Source organism: Anomalospiza imberbis, chromosome 15 (assembly GCF_031753505.1).
Source record: "Anomalospiza imberbis isolate Cuckoo-Finch-1a 21T00152 chromosome 15, ASM3175350v1, whole genome shotgun sequence".
NCBI classification, from domain to species: domain Eukaryota; kingdom Metazoa; phylum Chordata; class Aves; order Passeriformes; family Viduidae; genus Anomalospiza; species Anomalospiza imberbis.
The window spans coordinates 5657995-5678472 of record NC_089695.1 but is presented as its reverse complement, the minus strand read 5'-3'; the positions used below and the strand labels follow the sequence as shown (position 1 = coordinate 5678472).

General features: G+C 37.1%; 1 protein-coding gene across 15 annotated transcripts in view; it reads left to right on the top strand.

Annotated features, from left to right (window-relative positions):
* Positions 1-20478, top strand: part of TENM2 (teneurin transmembrane protein 2) — a 1085256-nt gene that overhangs the window by 198575 nt on the left and 866203 nt on the right. For 13 of the 15 annotated variants that reach the window (XM_068205638.1, XM_068205636.1, XM_068205635.1 and 10 more), the window contains exon 1: positions 12728-12799. The gene's annotated coding sequence lies outside the window, so the exon portion shown is untranslated. Of the gene's footprint in view, positions 1-12727; positions 12800-20478 lie in introns of those variants that run through there. The other 2 variants (XM_068205619.1, XM_068205624.1) reach the window with 2 other exon arrangements.

Genomic DNA, 20478 nt, shown 5'->3' with positions numbered 1-20478 from the left:
AGAAGATAAGTTGAATCTTGGAGAGATGTTTTTAGGGAGGTGTGGAGGTCAGATGTATGGATCCAGTAGGAAGTTTAAACCCAAGAAGACTTTTACTGGGGAAGGAAGGCTTTCAGGTGAGACAGGTTCATGCAGACTGCAAGCTATGGGGGGGCTTTGTCTCATTTCTTTTCTGCATGTTCTGGTTCTAATGGGGAAGGTGATGGTGTGGGCTTGAAAGAGGTAGAGCTCTGAATCTCTGGTGTTCTGTCTCAGGCTCTCATTCATCCACACCTGAGCAAGGCTTATTGATGTGTGGAGCTCAGAGTCACTGAGAGAATTGCAGAACACTTTTTCCTTTTTCTCTCCTGCATTGTGGATTCAAAGAGTGGCTTAAGGCAGACAGAAAATGGTGAGGAGTCTTCCTCATAATGATGGAGAGGGACAACAATATGGACTATATTTTTTGATATCTGTTTAAAGAAAACATCTCTTTGCTTTTCCTAATGCTCATATAATCTAAACTACAGAATTTTATTTTTCTTTTAAAACTTCAATATTAAAAAAAAAGACTGCTACTTCCATTAGTTCCCATATAGCAGTAACAAATTCTGTTGAAGGAGCCTTTAAACCACTTGCATCTATCCCTTGTTTTTAATTAAAATTCCATGTAATTGTAAGGAAATACACTAAAAAAAATGCAGCTGTAACTACATTGCTGGGTGTAGGTAATTTTGCAAATATATTAATGGGATATGATTCAACTGTTTAATTGCACCCAGATATGTGGTGGCTGGTTGAGGGCCTGTAGCTGGGACATAGAGGAATTATGCAAATATTCAGGCAAACAAAAAAAGGGCAAAACTTACATAAAATACTTTTGATTTTTTTTCTAAACACTAACAATCAGTCCTCCAATGTTTTTTTCTAGGTTTTATTAAATTTTAATTAACCTCCTGATTGCCTACTACTTTCAGGGTGTTTGGTCTGTATTTTAAGGTAAATGCATTAGAACAATCTCAGTTTTGGAAGACTTGGAAAGAAAAGGCAAAGAATTTGAATGCTGGAGGTTAATGGTAGGAGTAGAAGAAACTTGAGCTAATTTGAAGTGTGTGAGAGAAGTTCAAAGTTGTACAACTGGAGAAGGCACTCCTTGTCGGAGTAGGAATGAAGTGATATTTCTGTGTTATGCAGTTATGCTATTTGAAAAATAATTTTCATATTTCAGCTGTGGGATTGAGGGTCTTAAACTGTCACTCACTGCCAGCGTGTTGATCTGCTGTGTTACAGCTCTTTCAAGCTCTTGAATTCCTTCCCTTTTTTCAATGATAAAGGACTTGTGCAATAATTGAGCTTGTGTAAAGGGAATACAAATCAAATGCATGATACCTGCCCAAAGTACAGCTACATTTTGGAGGAGGGAGGAAAATTAACTTGAATATTTTAATGGTTTCAAAGGTTGTCAAGGATTAATTCCCAATCAGGTGTTCTGATAGAAAAAAAAAAAGTAAAGGAAAAAAGAGAGAAAGGAAGGGAGTCAGGCAACCCCTGGGACCAAGGTTCTTAAATTTAAAGAGATACTGAGTAGTTATTGTTTTGTCATTTCATCAGACCTTTGAACTCCTGTGCCTGTTACATCACTTAGCCAACTTGCACAGAAGGCCGTTGCACAAAATTTCCATGTTGAATAGGTCACCCTCGTTACTCTTGGCTGTCTGTTCTCAGTGGCTAATGCAGATATTGTGTTTTAATAAAGCAAATTAAAAAGAAAAAAACCCCTTCTATTCCATCCAAAATGGCAGTGCTATTAAAGCTGTGCCATATGTCATTATTATTTTGAATCAGAAATCATATTCACTGCACAATGTTTAAACAGAGGACTGTAAAATTATCTTGCCATGTTGAGCAGGGCTGCTGGCAAGGCTCTGTGACCCATCTGGAGTGCTGCAGGCTTATGCAAGGCTGGATCCCAATGTTTCAGTGAAAAATAGGAGCTGGAGAGGTTTGGGAACTATGTGTGTACAACAGTGCATCCCTGTGAATACAGATGCAGTGTATATAAAGTATAGTAGAGACACAGCGCACAGGCAGAGATTCTGAGGGCAAAGGAGATCTGTAGGTTCAGAAACTTCTTTGGGCTTTTAAAAGGTTTTTATAGTTCTTTTTTCCCCTTTGGAATAGGAGTAGTTTGGTCATATTTATTTACTTTTTTTAACAAATTCTCCTTTGGGGGAGATTGGTTTTATTATTTAAAAATCTGCTTTCTGCTCCTGTCTTTAGACCTGTCAAGAGTATTGATTGATTTTTATTTTTTTTCCAAGGCAAAAAATTGGCTCCATTTGGTAAGGTGAAATTAACTTATCTTAACACAAAAGGAGTTAGAGCTTTTCTTCTGCTTGACATGCTGTGATTAGAAGTAGGTGACCTCCTGTCTACCTGGGTTGGTTGGGATTTTTTTGGTTGGCATTTTTTGTTTGTTTGTTTCCAGCCATTTATCACCACACTATCTTTCAACTAGGTCTGGTTTCTGTCACAACAGTCCAGGATGCGCTGGTTAGGCCCCACTGCTTCCCATCCTCAGATAGGTAATCCCAAAACCTCATGCTTGTGAGATACAATCCTCATCAACCATGGGAATGGGAGTGTTAGGAGAACTCCCTAATGTGATCTGGCACTGTCCTTTGTGGGTTAGAGCACCCCACTTCCTTATTCCATTGAGATTCTCAAGTGTGGGATGTCCTCCTCAGTGAAGGTACCTGACAGCCTCATCACACCAGCTGGTGTCGTCAATATTTTGCCTTTTTTTTTTTTTTTTTTTTTTTTTTTTTGGTGTGTGTGTGTGTGTGGTTTTTTTTCCCCTAAAATGAGAAGAGAGCATTCAATCTTTGAGAAGGTAGCTATTGCCTAATTATGGTTGGGGGCATCATGTATAGTCTCAGAAAGGTTTCACTGGAAGATCAGATGTGTTGTTACCCACCCTCTTGAAGTGATGAACTTATGAAAAAAGCTGGCAAGGGTTGAAACCTAATCAGGTAGCTTATTTAAGAATAGATTTCAGAAGGGAAAGATGTCAGGTTTTGTTCTCAAATGTTGCTAAGTAAAGCTACTGGTGAGCTTTGCTCCTTTTTGTGTTGCTCTGTTTCACAAGAGGAGATGGTGATCAATAGGAGGCCTGGAGCTGCTGAAGAAAGGGACCTGTGGGAAGAATTTTTCTATAGGTATGTTTACCTGGTTTTGTTGGCATTTTTGGAATTGAACACTGATGGACATCTTTAGTCCTTCAGTGTTGTAAACTAGCTTTGCAGGGGCTTTCTGTTTTTGAGCTGAGCCTTCTGACCTACAAGGCTCTTCCTTGCTTTTTTACTTGACATTATATAGATGGCAAAATCAGCATAATGGTATTTTTGTCTGCATCTCATCCCACTTCCTGTGTGTTTCATTGCAGTTAGGAAAGCTTCCCATTTAGGCTGCTGGTCACACACTTGCTGGCAATGTTTGTCTGATCTTGTACATTAATTAGTACTGGCAGTAATAAGGAGTGTACAGGAGAGGAGACATGACCCAAAAATGTGTTTAAGTCATGTTGTCTCCTGGGATGCCTGTTCTTGCAAAGTATATCTTAAAGCCATCTGTATCTAGTTCATGGCTTATCCCCAGATTCAGTGGGCTCAAGCAAGGGGATTAATAATGATTGTTACACCACAACAGTAAGAATTTCTGGTTACCTAAGAGTTTTAACTTCCCTTATTAACTCCTTTAGACTTTGTATTGTAGTATCTGTTTGGTTTGCTAGAATTCTCCCTTACAACTACAAATGCTGTAGCCATAATTTTGTCAGTGCTTCTAGAAAAGCAGGTTTAATCTCTCTGCTGTCAGCTGCTCTCTTCTTAAGCACAGAGTAGCTGATGGCCTGAAAACGTGAGCACCACTGATGCTGCCATGAAAAGAAACAAAATTTAAAACAAACAAACAAAGAAAAAGTAAGTATGGTTCTCTGTGTTTGATTGCTTCTATGCCTAGCCATGGATATAGTGGTCAAATATAGGTTGACTGGTCAGTACAAATAAAAAACCACAAAAACCCTTGGAACTTAATCACAAGCCCTAAATTTTTTAACAGATACTGTGATCCCTCACAGTTTGTTTGCACTTCTTGAATCAGAACCTGAAACACCATAACATCTCAGTAAAGATTTAATACTAAATGGATGTTAGTTGTAGAAAGGTGTCTGGGATTCCATAGAGATGGGTGATCATAAGGTGCAAAGAGAAAGAAAATGTAATTAAATATGATACAAACCAGCTTTTTATTAAGCTTTGACTATTGCTTCTGTTGTAGTGTAGCTCTTCCAAAACCACACAGAGCAATCCCAAGGTGTGGAGAAGATCAATATTGTGTAAATCTATTTCTGTCCTCATCAGAACAAAAATAATTTCCACAGACTTTGCTGAATGAATATCTAAGGGATCCCATATTACAAATGGTTCTGCTCATATGCTATGTGTGCAACAAAACCTCCTGTACTATTGTAAGGTCTCTTAGTCAAAGCTGGAGACTATATGGCTTCAGCCTTGGGGGTTTGGCAATTTAAAAATCATTTGTGGCATTTCACTTTTGAGATGAGAAGCATTTTTATATCTGTAAGTTAGACTTGCCGTCCTGTTTTCCTTTATTTTTTTGTTCTAAAATCCTTTTTTTTGTCTTAGCTGTGCTACATGAAAGAATTGATGTAGGTAATAAACCTGACCTAGTTCTAGTCTTAAAAACTGCAACTGACAGTAACTTGTTAGGGAGTTTGATCTCCTGTGAACTAATCAAGGCTTAGGTGGTAGCCTCTATAGGAAGTAGGTGGTATCATAAAAATTCCTCAACAGGCGACTTTATAAATTGGAATGAAAAGTCATAAGAAAAATGTCAGCAGAAATGCTTTCTTAGATCGCAGGGAACTGATAGCTTTCTGACATACACAAAGACACACTGGAAATACATCAGAGGCACAGGTATCCTTCGGTTTCTTAGCAAAAACCAGAAATAATTATCAGCTTCAAATTATCAGTGATCCAGAAGGGAATGTATAGGTGTTAGTCTGAGCAGGAGAGAAGGGAGATTTCAGCTCACAAGGTACTCGACAACTACAGCTCACATCAAGAATGAAGATCATTTAATTGGCAAGTTGCAACACCTGACACATCCTTTCTAAGCCAGGAACAACTGCTGCAGTGAAAGCGCATCTGTCATTTATACGGAGTTCACCTGCTAACTATATTGACCAGTGAACTAAGGAGCTTGCTGTCTTCTCTGTTGAATTATGATTAAAAGTGAAACATAAAACTCCAGAGATAAAAATCATCATGTAATATAGACACTGGAGATGCACATCATTTGTTTAGTGCTGGATATAGCACCCATGGCAGTCAAACACTGCTTTCATACACAGACTTGCGTGGCTCCAAAGCAAACTTACCCAAATTAGCATCTCAGTTTGCAGGGTTGGAGGCATAATGTTGTTGTCTATGGGGCTGAGGCGGTGTCTGCTGCTGAAATAGTCTGTACAAGCTCAAAATAGTCAGCAAAGGGCTTGGCTGTGGCAGTACAAAGGAAGGTGTTTCTGCTTCTCTGCCTTCCTGGGCACACAGGGAGTGCAGAGGATGCAGTGCCACTGCTGTGCATGCCTGAGTGAATAAAGATGCATTCTGTGGCATCTCACACACACTCTAACCAGTGAACATGCAGGATGTGAACAGAGCAGTGGTTGCAGGGCTGGGGCAGACTTCTTCCACTACCCAGGAGAACCATAGAGTCATTATGCCTAATCTGAAAATAAAATACAATTACTAGTCTCTTTGGCTGGGCCTAGCCATGCTTTCCTTGAGCTACTGATGTGAAAAGAACAACTCCATCTTGGATCCTATATCACATTTTGTGGATTGTTTAGTTTGAATATCAAGTCCATGTAGTTTTGGCCAAAACTATAATGGCATGAATATCTGAATGTTGATGAAGTTTATTAGTGGAAAACAGTACATTTAAATGTTTGCTTCCTCAGGTTTCCAAATGATGCAATAAACATCTAAATCTCAACTACACGTGGGCCCTGTCAGAAGCTCACTGTAATCACAGTGACCCAGCTGGTCTGGTGTGATCAGTGGGTGATAGCATGGCTTCCATCAGACTGCATTCCTTGTCCTTTTTGGGGAAGATACAGCTAATGCATCCTAAATGACTATAACTTTGCTTAGTGTGAATTCCATAAACCAGAAGAAAATAAAGGATAAATAACACAAATTTTGTGATGAAGACTACAGTGTTATTAAGACTTGTGACTTTTTTTTGCCCTGAAATATATTCCAGATAAAAAAGTCGTAGAGAGTTGTTCAGTCTCTCTGTGGCATTTATTTATGCAGTAATGCATACAAAGCAATCTTTAACTATCACTGTATAGGATATCAAGTTATCTTTAATTATCACTACAGAATGGTTGCAAAATCAAATACTGTTGGCAATCAACATTCATTATACAATAGCATAGATTGCATCTGTTCATATTACTAGATAAGCAAGGAAAATCAAAACAGTGTCTGATACATCCACTAAAACTGTCTGAGCAAAATATTGTATCTAACTCTCTTAATATCTCTCAGTGACTTTCATATGATTAAAGTCCAAAGATACATAACCACAGATGCAAATTTTTTAGTGCCTCAGAAATTAAATACTGTTATATTTCAACAGCCTGGATAGTTGGAACCATACTCCAGCTGACATGATTATAGGCACAGTATAAACTTATGATAGAGAGCTGTCTAAATCTCTGAGGCCGCAGGTGCAGGATTATAGCAAAGCCCATTGAAACATACAGCTTTCTGCCTAAATGCATGAGTATGAAATTAATTAGGCAGTTGATCACATAATAAAAGTATGATGGATAATCTAATGGAAACTACCAGCTCAAAGTCAATAACAAACTTGATTCTTTTATTAGATGCAGCTGATTTTCAATTCCTCTATTTACAGGATTTTGAGCTTAATAGAAGACTTTTTTTTTTTTTTTTAATGAGAACACAATATATTTATCTCTGTTGGAAACTATAATGTGTAAGAAATGTAGAATTTGTAGATAGACATATCTGTAAGTAAATCTCTGAGATACTTGGCTGAAAAGCACATCAAAGTGCAGTGAAATAATGAGACAGGCTCCAGCTGTTGGATTCCAACAGCTTTTGATTTGTGCTCTAGTAGAAGCTCCAGGTTTTGATTCTCTGTTGATTATTTCTATGGTACTGGAGATGATTTGTGCATTATTTAAAAAATAGGCAGTATATAGCAAACAAGGTTGAGTTTGCAAACTGCATGTGAAAGGACATTTTCCTTCCTGATGTGTTATTGCTTCCTACTCCTGTGCTACCCATAACCAGCTGCCCTGGTTAAAAAAATTCCTTTAAAATACATATGTAAAAGATTTTACAAAAATAATAGGTAAGGTCATCAGAAAACGGTGTGAACAAAAACTCCAGGAATGTCAGTTTGCAGGCAGCTTTGCTTCTTCCTTCTTGAGTAGAGAGGATATTGTGGAAATTGTTTTTTCAGAGCCTTTTGAAGCTTTGCACATCTTAACATGAGGCTGATCCTGTCAAGGAATTATTACCAGCAGTAAGCAAGTGCCATTAAAGAACTTTGGAGACATTATAGAGGCCATGGGTTTAGAGTCAAATACATTGATCATACTGCTGGGTGAATATGCTGATGGCACTGTGCAGATAAAGATCTCACTCTAGAGCAAATTCAAAAACATCTGATTCTCTGAATTACACTCGTCCTGATTTTTGTTTAGAATGACAGACTAAAAATCAGAACGCTTCAGGGAGAGTGTTGATTCTCACTTGTTTCTAGAACTAAGGTTTACATCTCTTTCTACTATAAATTTTAGGGGTCATTTATAATTTTGGTGATGGATTACAGAAAGGTTGTTGCTTTCAGAATGACAAAATTCAATCAAGTATACTGGAAAATGTTTGTGATTTTTAAAGTTTACTCTTTTTCTGGTGCAATTGGATAGCTAAAGGTATGTGGATGTTTCCCTGCAGTTTAGCCAAAGCTACTTAAAAAGGTATTAGGAAACAAATCCTTTTTTTTAATGTAACCTGGTGTTTCTGTTGAAATGGATTTCTTATTAGAGCAGGTTTTCTCATAGGTTTTGAACTTTACTTACAAGATGATATCACAGTGGGCAAACTACAAATGCTATTTAATAGTAGCAGGTGGCTATTTTTGATATGCCTGATTCAAGCATTCCCTTCAGAACAAGTCCATTGTAATTTCAGTATCAAATATAGAAACAGTCCAAGGAGCAGAAGTGAAATCACATGTCTTACTGAATCTTGCATTATACCTAGCAGTCTGGAAAACCTTTCTAACCAAGGATTGAAGGTGTTCACTATCATCTATTAGTTCATTAGTTCATTCTCTGAGTGCGGTTTGACATCTGGAGTTTGAATCTGATCAGTCCAAACAAACCATTTAGTCAAGGAATCATGTGCCCTGCTAACTAGGCTTGAATCTTCTCCAGCTGTGCATTAAAAGGAAGAGTTGACTGCTAAAACACTTTGTGTGGGCTCTGACTGAGCCCATGTGGAAGGGAACTATAGGATTGATATTCCAAGAGGTCTTGGATAGATTAATCCTTAATTTCTGCTGGATTTAAAGCTGTGTAAGACTTGAAACTCTGAGGTCCTGCCTAAAACTCGACAATGAGTGATGCAGAATTATGTGTCTAAAGCTTTGGGAAAGCTTAAAATAAAGGATGGATGGAGGTGAGAATAAGCAGGTCTTTCGGAGACTAGTAGTTGGGAACACACATCTGTTTCATATCTCTCTGCTTCAAGATGTGTTAAAACAGTGTTCTGTAAATATATTCATAATAGTAAAGAGAAGATGAAATCTATACCCTGCAATCCTTACGTTCTTTAGATTCCATGTATGCTGTTGATTTATTATTTATTTGCTTGTAAATGTCTGACTTAAATAACCTAGAAAGAAGTCTTAAATTGATAGTAGGGCTTGTCTCTTTGCAGTTTTATTTATTTTTCTTTTAATCTTTTTAATATTCCTGTTTCCTCCTGAAATGTAAATTATGGTGAGGCTAAGAAAGAGATGAAGTCACATCTTAAGCCATTTACTTGGTTTTAGAAAGCGATCTTCAATCTACCTGATGAGATCTAGTACCAGTAAGGCTCCCAAGAGTAAACTTTTATTTGTATATTTGCAAATTCATCCAGAAATTTTAAGAAAAATATCTTTAAATATTTAAAAGAACATTCCTGTGGCAGTGTGTGCAACTAAGGGGACAAGAAATAGGAGGCATAGGTTAGGTTCTACAGATTTTTGGGGCTGGCCTTTTACACTGATATGTCTTGCTTGCTCTGACTTTTTTCCTTTTTCCCATCGTGAAAACCAAGTGTTTCCTGACTGCCACTCTCTAGTCCAGCAGCACAGTTACAAGCACTGATTTGGGTGAGGTACCAGCCAGTACCTGCATAATTCTGTTACCTCCAAGTTTGAAGACAAAAATCCTTTGACAAAGCAGTGCTATGAGTACAAACATAGCCATTGAAAAGTACATCAAGCTCATCCCTGTGCCATTATTGGATCATTTGGAACCCCTAATCAAGGACACTAAAAGCCATTGATAACATTCAAAGTCAGCACAGTCTTTGTGCCAACGAGGAGAAGCTGTCAGAAGAGATCGCAAATGTGTCTTTAAACTAGCAGTAGAGAAATTGAGTTTCAGGTTTAAACTCGTGGTTTTAAGGGTTAAAACTGACCATCTATGCACTTTTAATTCAGTTTTCCTTTAAATAAATGCATCAGCTATATCTCTAAGTTCCATTGACAGCCTGTGAAGGAAGCAGTGGTAGCCTGCACACTTGTGCTAAGCCCATTTTGGCACCAAAATTTGTTTGAATGGATTTCTAAGCAGCATCAAATTGCTCTGAATACGAAGATGAAAGTAATGAATATGCTATTGGGATATGCCAACTGAATACTTTGGGTGCTACTCTAGGTATGCAGAGTAGCATAAATTTTCTAAAATTAGTCTTTGGTTTGATATTTGCAGATATTGTTGCTTCCATACATGGTGTGTAAATGCTAAAAGCAGCACCTGTGATAAGTGACTAAAACATTAAGGGATATGCCCTCTTAGAATATGGTAAATGCAATATGAGGTAATGAATACATCCGTGTACTAATACAATGCCATTTTCAAGACAAAGGTATTTATTAGGAGAACTCAAAGTAAATGACTGGGCTAGATACATAGCAAAACAATGAACTACTTTTTATTAAAAAGAGCTAAATTAATCAGATTTATGCCTTATCTTTAATAATTGAAAACAACAAGACTGAGGATTTGTGTTCTCAAAGTTGTAGCTAGTCAGTAGTATCAGCTATAATACTCCCATTTTAAAAATGACCTTTTAAAGATGCTCTATAAAATTAAATTTTAGTTAGTGGTAATAAATGGTGATACTTTCCATAGGAGGAAATGCAACACTAACCTGAAGCTTTTGCTGTCTGTCATCACCTCCAGTACTGTGATATGTACCCTCTTTCCTTGTTTTCAAGTATGGGAAGTATGATGATACCACAGCACTTTAACAAAATGAAAATACCTTTAACAGTACACTTTGTCCAAGCTGTCTTTTTGGATGAATAATGGTGTTTCTATTGCTTTCATGATGCTTTTCCTGAGAAGTACATCATTTTTAGCAGTACAGTATGCCATACAGGGTTCTGACATTTTCCTGCTCAATTCCTGCATTGAATAAGGGTTGGCTGGCAGAAGAATAATTTTGGATGAATTAAAAGTATTAAAACATAGGTGTGTACCTCTGAGAAAAAATTGTACTGGCTTTTCCAAAAACCTGAAAGCTAGTGGCCCTTCAAGGATTAATCAAAAAAGCAAATAAGTTTTATGAGGGACATGAGGAGAGCAGAAGGGTAAGAAAAGGGAGAGGAGGAGAAAGGACTGGCAACTTGCATCATTAAACTGGTAAACGGTACTAGAATATCAGCCTCCCTACTATCAGCAATAATTGGAATTAATCCAGGAACTCAGAATGGATCTCCAAATGTGTCTTCAATTGTAGCCTTTGGCATAGATTTCCATTCTCTGTCCCTTGGGCACTGAATTTCATTTCCCCATTTGCTAAATGAGAACAATTTATCCTAAATCAACGATAATCAGAGTAAACACTATTATTAATTTATTGTTTCCAGACTAGGAAAAAAAACCAGTAAAATGAAGCTCTCTACTTTTATCAGTGCTTTCCCTACCCCTTTTGCCCTGAGGATCCTATTAGCAGAGAGCTGAGCAACTCTGTTTCATCAGAAATAAATTATGCCTCACTTTTTTTAATGTAAGTACTGAAGGGTTGTAAAGATTAGAAATATGTTTGAACCCACTATCACTTGATGTTATTTTCCTTGATGTTCTGAGTTTCTTTAGGGGAATGAAACAACATGTTCTTCTGAAAGCCAAGAGCAGAGCTTTTTTAAAAGAAAGCCAGCACAGATTTTGGTTGATGGACAAAATCCTTTCGATTCTGTATGGCAGCAATACTTAAAGTAATGTATAGGCAGTGTGAAACAGAGCTGTCATAATTCCTGGCATGTATGGGAGGCAGAATGTTTGAGGGCAAATAGGTGGCAGAACTAGTCACCCTCATTTTTTAAATTATTAGAAAACTGTAATTCCCCAGAAACAGTAGACTAATTCTCACTTTCTTCACAAAGGAGCTAAGGATGAAAAAACACCTTTAATTAATAAACACTGCTGGCACTACTTTGGTAACAAGCTGCTGTAAATGAAACTCTTAATTGCCTCAGAACACAGTATTGTGTATAAATCCATGTTACTCTTTAAGTGCTGGTCTTTGTTATTGCTATTTTACATTTTTGTAGGAAGTAAAAGTAGCTTTGTCAGCTCCTTGTTGCACTGAAAGAAGTTCCTGACAGCTTTCCATTTGTAGGGATCACTGAGATCACCCACAATTCACCTAAAATGTTTTCTCATGATAGCTAGAAAAGACAGCACTCAGCACAGGCTAAGTCAAAGCTAGATTTAGCTCCTTACATTTATATATTTAAGATTTTGGTGCAAACTAAGTGTTTTGGACTGTTGTACAAAGCTGCATAAATATGTTTTTTTTCATTGTAGGATGCATTCTGAGATTTTTTTTTTTCTTAAAATTAACTTTTTTTGGCTGTAAGTGTCAAAGACTCTTTGATATGGGCAGGAGCTGGATCTTCTAGATTGGTGATGAAAACACAAAAACACAAGAGGAAAGTAGGATAGGAGTATTTTGACTCCATGCAGTCATGATCCTTTGATTTTTGAATTCCCAGAACTCTTATTTCCATTGTTGTGAGTTTTGGAAATAAGAAGCTGTGAATGTTTTTAATTTGTGAAACATACCTGCATTGGCACCATAGGAAAAGGCATCCAGGTCAATCCATGCTTAGGGATTGAAGAGACAATGAAGAGGATGGCAGAAACAGATGTTGTCTCACATAGAAATGTTCAGATCTATTGCAATGATTTTGATTTTGTGAAACTTTTATCGAGTTGTAGAGTATTGTTCAACTTTTTTTTTTTTTTTAACTATGTCACATTTAAATGCTTGTGAACAATGCTGAATTTTGGATCCATCAACTTAAACCTGATGGTGGCACATAAAATAAGCACTCCTGTTTTCTTCTTTTTAGGATTATTGAATGAGTGAATAGTCACCAGTCTTGAAAAGAGCAGATGGAGACACTGGTAAGTAGTAAGACATTTACTTTTCAGTCCAGAGTACAGAAGGAAAACATGTTTAGGATGGTTATACTTCCTTGGTTTGATGGTCTCAACAGTTCCAGAAAAGTTATTTCAGCTGCTTAGCACAAAGCCTCTGGGATGCACTCAGTGCCCATACAGACATGAGGATTCCTGGTGTATTTTGTTGTTTTTTTTTTTTTTTCAAATGGATTATGAGGTTCATCCTTTGCAGAAGGAGTCACTTGCACTCAGTAATAACAGTCTGACACATGGGTTTAGAAAGGGATCACCAAGTATGAAGATGTAGCACTATTGATTTTTTCCAAACTATTGGGTGAAACCTAATTAAAAAAACAATAAAAGAATGGAATTTAAGGGCACTTTAAATTTATTGGATGAGACTATGAATGTCCTTCTGTCACAAAAGACATCCTTGTCAGCCAAGAGATCCAGTAGCCTCTTGTTTGTAAATGTCACTCAATAAGAGTATTTCCCAGTAATAGGATTGAGAGTGGACATCCAGGCTGCCAGGCAAATCCTCACCTCTTGCACCTCCCTTTAGGTGCTGCCCAATTGCTCTGAAGTCAGCACACAGACTGGAGGAGTGCTGCTCATTTCTGTTCCAAATGAAGTGCTTTGGACAAAGTAAAGCAGATGCAGCCCCTCTGAATTCCCACAATAGATGGAAGAAGCAGTTCTATTGCAGAATATTCTGGGAATGTTGAGATATGATAGATTTGGCTTTAAATACCTACTTTCAGTAGGCAGAATAAGCTTTAAAAAGTTTCAGGTAGGCAGAATAAGCTTTAAAAAGTTATTCTCCAATCACCTAGAAGCAGCTTTTTGACCCTTAGTGTTACAAGGTGAGATGGGTGCACCCTAGTGTTTGACAGATTGCTGTTTGTACAAAATATGTAATATTTGCTAATAAGAAAAAAGTAAATTAATGGGACACTTTACACTCTGATGGTTAGAACATAAACTTCTGGAATGTAAGGAAACAGATAAATAACTATTGAGGTCAGTACATGATGACCTTTGTTTACCTTTGGAAAACAGCTTGTTTGAAACTCCAAGGTGTGTGGGATTCCTATTTCCCTTAGTTATTATTCTATGCCTCACCTTTGAAGTTCATATTTTTGTTCTTTTTTTCAATTTCTTTTTCTAATGATTCTAAAAATTAATATGGTAGTGTGATAGCTCTTGAAAGCACCATCTATCATATCCAGAAATTAATTAAAAGGGAAATCTACACGAATGGCTATGGAAAGGAATGCATGAACATCTTACCCAAGATGGTTTAAGGTGCAGTTCTAAGGTCAGCATGGACCTGTGCTGCAGTCAGAGTGGCAGCTTTGATTTCCTCACCTCTGAGCCCATATTCCTCCTTCCTAATTACCCTGGCAATTGCAAGGGTGCAGTAACCCAATCAGAGGAAGAAAAAAACCACCACTAAAACCCCAACTGGCTCCCCCGCCTCTTCCCAAGAGAACCCTGTCCTTCAGAAAGCATGAGAACATTTGTGCTGAAGGATCAGGTTTGAGTGTGATGTTGCTGTGCAGTTCTGCAATTGGAATTGTTAATGCAAGGGGAAGCAGCACAGGAACAGCAGCTTTAGGTACATTTTTGGGTACTTTTAGGGTATTTTTTTGAGCCTGCAAGGGAGCTGCTTCTGAAAATGCGCAAGGCAGCAAAATCCAGAGAACTTATCCATGACTTAGAATAAATTTAAAATTATGGTATAAATGTTAGTTCACAAGCTTCTATAATTCAGCTTCCTGTAAGATAAAAATTTTGTTTTATCTTTAACCTGCAGTACATAAATGGTGATTTCCCTTTAGTAAGTGGCACTAAGTGCTGCAGATATCATTAGGTGCAATTTCACTCAATCAGTCATTTCTTAAAGTAAGTCAGTGTCATAAAGGTGGCTTGAGGTTTCTAGGAATCCTTGCATTTACTGTTTGTAAGCAGAAATAAAAAGGGACAGTTCAGATACTTTATTAGCACTTTGAATTTTACTTGCACTTTGGACATTTGTATACCTGATATTTATGTTTAAATATGTTTATCTGTCTGATACTTATGTTTTAATACATTTGCACAGAAGGAGGTTTAGTATTGTCTTTGTGATGTTGCTATAAATGCTTTGTCTGAAGAAATCCATGAGCAGCACAAAGCTTCAAGAACTGTGTACCTAAAAATAAATACACAAGGCAATGATTACAAAGTAGATGTTGGTGCCAAACAGGGAAAAGTTTGTAATCGTGCAGAACCATTTATGTTATTCAAGGTCATCACAAGAAAGATAGCAAGTAAATTTCAGAGTTATCCTTGAGATTATTAGGACTGCTGGAAAATCAAGCCCTGACATTATCTATGTCAGGAGTAAATAAGGTTAAATATGAGTCAAACAGGTTTGTGACAGCTCTTATTTAAAATAGTTTTTTCATTAAGTAACTCTTCTGTTGATCCATAAATCAAGGATTAACATGGGAAAAAGAAATGTATATACATGTGTATTACAAAATACTTGCCATTGCTTCATTTCCTGAAAAGTGGAAATCTAAAAAAGAAACATTCTGGGAATTATTGAAGTTTCTAGCAATTACCCGCCTTAAAAGTTACTGTGGTTTAAAGCAGTAGTCAAAGACTTCATTTAAAATTAAAGGAAGAAAAAGAAATAAAATAACTTTTAAATATAAATCTTATTTTGTAAACAGCTCTTATTGTGTTGCAATTTTTTTTCAGTATAGTCAATGGCAAAATGCCTGTATTACTAATCTACAATTTATTTATTTTAATAATTAGTTGGTAAGATCCACCAGACCTCTGAGGACTTCTGTCAGCAAGAATTTTTAAATAGAAGATCACCAGGTGTTTACAGCTGAATCATTCACAATGTTGATAATCAAGTTTTGATAAAATGGTAGTGATAAAATTGCATACAGCAAGAAAAGAATATTTCAGCTTAAAATATGTATTAGAGTAACCTGAACAAGGTATAAAATTAAACCTAAATTAAAACTAAACCTAAATTGAAATTAAATGTGCAACCCATATCCCAGGTAACCCTTGTGATGAATGTGGATAGAATGGTTACATTGTGTGATGTCCTACATCACAGGAATAAATGCATGGAAAAATAATTTCCAGTTTTCAACTAATGGTCAAGCTTATGAACTTCAGATTTAGAGACTTTAAATGCGCAAAAATATTTGAAAGTTACAATTTAAGCAACTTACTATACATTCTCAACTTTAAAAAATAATGTCATATCAGGAATTTTTTTCCAGTAGCTGTAGTTGCACAAACTGCTAGAGTTTGTCAAAAAACTAACGGCAAGTTAGTTTTTCTGTGTAAAAGCCAGATTGGGGAAATGAGGACAGAAAGGAAAATTGGCTTTAAGGAAAAAAGATGGTATCCTAGCCAACCACATCATGCATGACAAGGGCATGATAGCTCATCATGACAAGGAGTTAGAGAAAGTGGAGTAATTTAGTGTAATCATATGTTTAGAGAAACATAATAAGTAAAGGACTAATGAATTCAGGTAACACGGGTTTGTCTCCTGTGCTTGTCAGGGTCCTGTAACTGAGTAAGTGTCATTTTGCTATGTGATAATAATACATCTTCTCCTTTATGCCTTCTGTCTTAACTATTTGAAACTACACACTCCTCAGGTCAAAAGCTAATGCATATTGTGTGTGTGAACAGTAACCTCTTCCAATGAGTGTATTTATCTTAGTTGCTTAAATAGCTCCAGTGCCATATCCTCCTAATCATCACTGGTGACTTCTGGCACTTGCAGTGGAACCATTGCATAGCAACAGCCACAGAATTTGGTGTGTGTATAACCCAACCATGTCTTCTGTACATCTGCTAGCTCTCAGGAATTAATAGTGTGTTTTCCTTAGAAATAGTTTGGCTGAAACTATGCTACCATTTGGAAACTGTATTTGCATCCATGTTATTTTCTATAATCTAAATTATTTTTATAGAAAGGGGTTATGGGGGTGCTTGTTTTCAGCAACATTGTGTAGCATATTGTTGAGAAATTATCTTCCTATTCCAGCCTCTTAGTAGAAAATCACTTTTTACATTAGGTCTAACAGTCAAAATGGGATATTTTCAATTTTTTTTTTTTTTTATGAAGAACAAATACTGGCAAACTCAGTCTGTCAGCTAAATAAGCCTATATAGCATATTCCTTAAAAGTGTAAATGTTACTTTAGAGTTTGGACTTGAGATTCAGATTATCCTGTTAAGGACATGGTTTCTCTTAAAAGAATTCTTCTCTCACAAGCATTTTCAAAACAGTGTTAATACTTTGTGTCTGGCAAGAAAGGTAGTGAACAGCCAACTAGGCTGTATTTGAAATTTCCTCCTCCAAACATGAACAAAACAAAGGAAATACAGTCAAATGGAACTGAATTTTTTAAAACTTTTTTCTCATTCTGTTAGTGCAATCTCAGAAAGTCTGAGAGAATACAAACATGTTTCATCTCCAGTTTCATTCAATCTGTTTTCACTTTTTTGACAATTCAATATGGGTATATTTGAGAACTTAACGTCAGTTCTTTCTTTTTTAACTCTTCCGTTCTTTCCAACTGTGCTTGTTTATTTTATATATATATGTCATTTCACACTTGTATTTTTCATCTACTCCACTGGGAAAAGTAGGCTAGTAAGAGTGATGTTCACTTTCTGAAACAAGTTTTTCTTTCAGTTCCTTTTAAAGGGGCTTAAAAGAAGGGAAATTTAAAATGCTGAATTGGAAAATTTAGGATTTTTACTGCTATTACATAACAAAATGCTTGGAAGGGATGAGTGAAATCCAGGTTCCATTTTTCTGAAAAAAGCAAGTTATCACCAAATCCCTATTTTGGAAAAAATAAACAATTGTCATTCTTAGAAAAGAGGTTTTAATAATACAAAATGTTTGTCTCCATGAAGTCAGTGTGTAAAAAGTGGATGGACTCATGTTGTGGTTCTTTTAGTGTGAGAAATCAGCTCTTAAAACTCAATTTATACCTCCACAGTGAAATGACATCCATTATGATTCTGTACTGCAACCTTTGAGGAAACATAGGCTGCAGCTCCTAGTTTATATTGAATGGAATTAATCTTCACACTGTTAGTCTCATTGTTTGCCCTGAAAAGTAAGATCCAAGCTAATTTTTGAAGCTTGGTAACTGAAGAGATGTTTACATGAGTTGTGTACTCAATGCTGCTATGGAGGGTAGGCTTCAAGGAAACACTTGTACAGCAAATTTCAGCCCTTTTGGTTCGTTGTTGCTGTTGGTGATTTCAAGATGCACGGCAGCCATGAGTAACTCACTGAGCTGTTCCCCCAGTGACAAACACTCCTCTGCAGCAGCACCTGATCCAGTGGCCGTGCTGGCATCAGGGGCCAAGGCACAAGATGTCATTTCAGGCATCCAGGGTCACAGACTGGATCGTGGGGGAATGGCAAAGCACCGTGCCTTGCCTCTCTCCTTGCCCTGTTCACAATCTCCCACATTCTATTTGATATTTATCTAGTGCCAGCATAGGACCATTTGCATGCCATTTCCCTTCCTTTTGGTTTATTCCCTGTAATCAGCTTACTCCAGCAATACACAGAATTTCTCTAGACAATGTATTACGTCCTTGAGGCTGCCTTACATTCTGTCTGATTGCACTTCTCTCTCCTGCACACAGCGTGTTCCTGCTCCTCACCATCCACAACACATTGTAACCATAGATACCCTGCACAATTCAAACAGGAACCTTCAAGGCTCCACATTTGCTCTTGTAAATATTTTGATGAAAAGAGTGATTATATTTCGGATTAAGACTTCAACAAGAATATTAGTTAAAAAACATTGATTAAGAGATGTAAAAGTATGTGCTCAGCAGTGTGAATCCCTAAGAGTACAGGATGAAGTTGAATCTGAGATTCACAGCTATTGCATGTTAGCATGAAGTGCTCCTGAAAGGTACTTTATTTTCATATTACTGATCTCTCAAGGCTTGATCCTAAGTCTCTTGCACTGACAATAAGACTTTCCATTTATTTTAATTTGTTTTGGTACATAGATATTTTATAGTTTTAATTAGTACCTTCAAAATTGTGTATTACACACTTTGTAAAGTGCTCATGATAATTTCAAATGTAAAATATTATTATAATATTCCATTCAAGTCCTATGCAGCACCCACATCAACTACTTTGAAGGTATTCACCTGGAGAAATATTAGAACTGTTTTTTTTTTGAAGGGGGGAAAGAAATCCCATAGTTATTATGACAATATTTTTGATTTAATGTTGTCCTTAACCTCATTAGGGAAATTTTTTATAACCATTTTTTTGAAAGCAGAAGTTCTGTCTTTGTATATGGCTATTAAAATCATTATACATTTTTAGGAGTAAATAAATTTAGGAGAACAGAAATGCATAATGCAGCACCCTTTTATCAAGGGCATGTACCACGCACCAGATGGAAAACAAACTGTGTTTACAACATTACCACTATCGCCACTGACACTACGAGATCTACAATATGTTACAGCAGCAGCTCCATTAACCTTGCTAGTTCTGTTAGAGTTGTCTGGTACTTTGCCCAATCTGTGTTTGTTGTCAGCAAATGGATCAAATTAGGAGATTTTCATTCTGTTTATTGACCTTTTTCCTCCTTTCTCAATTTAGGCCATAGTTCATTAAAAATTGTTCTACTATTGCTCTGTAAAATACTGCAAATAGATGGCTCTGGATCTGTCTGCTACTCCACATGTAAATTATACCATCTTACCTCAGAGGTGAACCTTCAGAGCAGCCTTTGATAGGAAATGTGCTGTAAAAACACCAGTCCTGCCTGGTGGGTGGTTGGTGGCGTGGCCTTTAGGAGCAGCGTTAGGACACGCTGCTGTCCTTCAGTGCAGCCTTACCCATGGGACATTTCCCTTTTCAAATTAGAGCAATCCCCACCACTCCAATTTATGTTTTTAATGTAGTCATACCTATTTGTTTGACAACTTGGGAAGCTGGTGGCAATGTTTTATTTTGTTGAAATGAGTTAACTAGTAGAGTGATTCTGTTGCCCTTGTCTCGATGCCTTCACTCCAGCCCAGTGAAAGGCACTCAGTTTGCAACCTGTGCCTGTCTCAGGAGAGGCACCTCACACCATTCCATTATCAGCTCAGTTCAGCAGCATCCACTGCAGGCCATATGTTCCCACCCTGTGTTTGTGCTACAGAAATTCACACGCAGGCACATGACAGCCCCAGTCTGTGAACTGATCCAGCCCAAACAGAACTGCTTGCTGCTGCTGTGGTTTTTGGCTGGATACATTTCCTACCTCACTGTGTGGCTACAAGAGCACTTCTACCTCCAGGGAGAACAAAACCAAGTGTCTTTGTGTGAGAAGAGCACAGTCACTACCCTCCCTAATGATGCTTACCAGTTTAAACTGATTGTGGACTAAGATGTTATGTTAGCTAGAAAATTAGAATGCCTCAGCCATTTTCAATTAGACTATTATTTGGAATAAGGGGACATCCTTCATACACCTACTGGCAGACACCTAAGCCCTTCCTTAGCATTCTTTATTTCTTTCTTCCCTTGGCAGTTCAGTTCATTAAAACCATAAAGGAAACAAAGCTATAGGGGTAGGAAAATTATTTCAAAGACTGAGACAGAAGTA